General features: G+C 43.2%; 1 pseudogene; it reads left to right on the top strand.

Annotated features, from left to right (window-relative positions):
• Positions 1-343: 343 nt before the first annotated feature.
• On the top strand, positions 344-1,403 carry LOC125263955 (annotated as a pseudogene).
• The last annotated feature ends 2,409 nt before the right edge of the window (positions 1,404-3,812 follow it).

A 3,812-nucleotide genomic window follows, 5' to 3' on the forward strand; every position in this document is an offset into this window, starting at 1 on the left:
TTGGTTATGGAGGTTTCTACAAAGGCCATTGGTTCGCCTCAACTTGGCCACCCGAGCTTACTCTACTCCCCCATTCTGACCAATCAATTGCACTGTTCGAGCTATATCCTATAACAGTAGCAACCCATCTATGGGGCTCGGACTGGTCAACAAAAACCATTTGCTTTCTCTGCGATAACCAAACGGTAGTCCACTGCATCAACAAAGGCCGTTCTAATGCTCCAAAAATTATGCCCCTGCTGAGACGCCTCATTTGGACATCCGCTTGCAACCAATTCATCGTAAAAGCTGAACACATCCCAGGCCATAAAAACCAAATTGCTGATGCCCTTTCTCGTTTTCTTTTCCAGAAATTCAGAACATTGGCTCCAGATGCAGACTCCAACCCGACACCAGTTCCTCCCTTTTCAGAACTCATATTCCAGTAGACCATCCTCTCAGTCATCTCCACACCCTATCAATGGAATCAATATTGCAAGCTGTTTCTCCAAGAACTCTTCAATCTTACTGGATAGCCTGGAATTCTTTTAAAAACTTCCATATAATTTACAACATGGCGTTTCCAGATTTTTCCTTCCTCTAAATTACTTCTTTTATTTCCCACCTGAACAGTACCAAATCCATTCAGCCAGGATCCATTAAAGTCTACCTCAGTGGCATACATTTCCTGTTTAAACTCATCCATGGCCACCAGTGCCCCGCCATCTCAAATCCCCAGACATCCCTTCTTCTCAAAGGCCTTCAAAAAACTCACCCTACCAAACCAGATACCAGGCAATCCTCTAACTATCGACCTCCTAGGCAAATGTCTGACCACCATCCGCTCCGGTCTCTTTCCTCCAAACATAACCAGAACCCTGGACGCCATGTTTAATTTAGCCTTTTTCGGCTTTCTTCGAGTTTCAGAGTTTACCACAAATTCTACTTTCAACCCAGCTACCCATCCAACATTCTCAGATCTTCAAATTTTAAATCACGACACGATTCGATTCAACATCAAACAGAGCAAAACCGACCAATTGAAACGTGGCCATTCGGTCTTCTTTTTCAATCTGCCAACACCTATTCAGCCCTACCAGTCCCTTGCCGCTTTCCTATCTCAGAGGCACTCACAAATTAACTCTCCGCTCGACCCTCTATTCATCGATGAGAATAACTTCCCAGCTTCTAGACATTGGTTTCAGAAGAAACTAAAATCTGTTCTCACCAAATCAGGTATCCCCACAAAAAACTTCTCCTCCCACTCTTTTCGCATAGGAGCAGCCACCACAGCCGCACAGAAAGGCCTACCAGAAAACCAGATAAAAATGCTAGGTCGGTGGTCCTCCCACACCTTTGAAACTTATGTGAGATCAAACCTCTTCCATATCAGACAAGCCCACCAAACTCTCACATCCACATAAATCTTGCTGCTTAACAAGCCCCGTAGGGCTCACATACATCTGGATGCAGTGAGGGCTCTGCGTTCAAATGAGCGTGAGTTACCACGCCTGGCGTGAGCTCTCCCATTTGAATCGCAGTGTGGGCCCCCCCATCCAGATGCAACGCGAGCTTTCGTGTTTCATTTTTATCATGGGCTCCCCATTCGAATTGCAGTGAGGGCCCTCCCGTTCGAATCGCAGTGTGAGCCCTTCGTTCGGGCGCAGTGGGGGCTCTCCCTTTCCGAATTGCAGTGTGATCCTTCATGTTTTTCGTCATGGAGGCTCTCCCATTCGGATCGCAGTGTGGGCCCTCCTATCCGAACAGTGGACTGGAGGAACTCTGTTGTCGTCCTTTGGCAGTCGTGGACCATCGTGTTCCTATGCGATTCTGGCCCTCGCTTTAGAGGGAGGGGAGCACTGCGTTTGACACTTTCGCAGGCTCCCCCTCTCTGTTGCCGGGGGAGGGGTTATCGCTGTGGATACCGTTCGGCCCGCTTCTCCGGGGACAAGTACCTCCTTCCTCACTCATGACATTATGAGCCCCCTGTTATTCTGACTCAGGGGACTCCATGTCATGAATGCCACGGAGGGACGTATTTCATCTCTTACATGTGTATCCCTCCAGTCCAAACGCTGCTCCCGCAGAAGCAAATTTGAGCGTCACTGCCGCAGCAGTGCTCGCTCACGACCCAGGTCGATAAACGCAGCAGCGAGATACATCAGAGTTCAACCCACTAAAACTCCCCAACAGCTCCTCAGGAGCCATCTACAAACACTTCCTCAATATGGTTACTATCGTCTCTTGTCCCATATCTTCATTGCTCATTTCATACTCTTTTGGGGGGTATTCCATAACGTAAATCAAATCCGTAAGACTACCAGCTTCATTTGCATCTTTTCAGCTTGCTGTCCTAAATGGAACTTGCGCTTTTTGGGGGGTATCCAAGCTCGAGTTGAAGCTGCTTCCTCGAGCCCCTCCACAGCGGACAGCAAGCCAAATACGCTTAACCTTATTAGCTTAAAGATTTTATGAGGAAACGAACTCGTGAAGTGAAGTTCACAACGTAATTTCGGGAGGAGTGAACCCATCTAATCTTTCAATTAGTGAAACTCAAACATAATCTCAAGAGGAGGGAACCCTAATCTTTCAATTACATCCAGAGCATATAAGCAGCTACTCACCCTGCTCTGGCATCAGTTGTTTCGATATCCCTCCACCTCCCAAAGTCCACCACATCATTTAGGCATCTCATCTATCATACTCCTCTTCCAGGCACTAGTAGTCCCTGGGGGGTATATCCAAGCTCGAGTTGAAGCTGCTTCCTCGAGCCCCTCCACAGCGGACAGCAAGCCAAATACGCTTAACCTTATTAGCTTAAAGATTTTATGAGGAAACGAACTCGTGAAATGCCTGTTATTACCCACACTTGTCTGTAAGTACAAAATATTCACCATGTACATACCATTAGTAAGTACAGTAATGTGTCTGTTAGTTACCATATACGGACACTATAAGTAAGCACCTGTTATAACCCAACACTTGTCTATAGGTACAAAGTAGTTACCATGTATGTACCATTGGAAAGTACAGCAGTGTTTCTTATTAGTTCCCATGTACATACATGTCAGGTAAGTACCTTGTGTTACCACTCTTTTACCTGTATGTACAACATTACTATATATGTACCAGGAAAATACACGTACTGTAAAATAAAGTGCTACCAAAATACTAAATAAAATACTAAAAATATTAATTAATAAATTAATTATTGAAATGCATAGTTTGAAATCTTGTTAACAGGAAAATGTTATTTAAATAGTTCTAATTTGTATTGACTTTTAAGGATTGAGTGAGAAATTGAGCTGATTTGTCAGACGAAAACTGCATAGAGCAGATTTCCTTACATTGATACTATTTCTGATCCTTGTCGATTTATCCTTGGTAAGTGAGCTCATAAATCACCATATTTGGTTATGATTTCTGCATTTTTCCAGTCTTTTGTGAGTCAAGTGTTCTTAAATGATGTGATGTATGTTTTTTGTGAAATATGTAAAGAAATTAGTTCATATGTGAATTTATTACCTAAATTAGCTGTTTATTTACTGTTTAGAAGTGTTTATATCCGTTTTCTAACTTTATGAGCGTGATGAGTGTAACATAGCTCACTTTGCTAACCATGCGGCCATGTGCTACGAGCTACAAGCTAATTGAGTGCACATATGTCACACTTAAGACGTTATTCTTTATTATCATTATATTTGTGTTAAGAAATGTGATAAAAGTAAGAAATAAGTGTTGAAATGTGTAATAGTGCATTTTAGAGCATTTATTGTGCTGAAAATGATCATTTGAAATGTTAATACTGTTGAATGGGAATTAAATGTGATAGC

Source organism: Megalobrama amblycephala, linkage group LG3, assembly GCF_018812025.1.
Source record: "Megalobrama amblycephala isolate DHTTF-2021 linkage group LG3, ASM1881202v1, whole genome shotgun sequence".
Taxonomy (NCBI): domain Eukaryota; kingdom Metazoa; phylum Chordata; class Actinopteri; order Cypriniformes; family Xenocyprididae; genus Megalobrama; species Megalobrama amblycephala.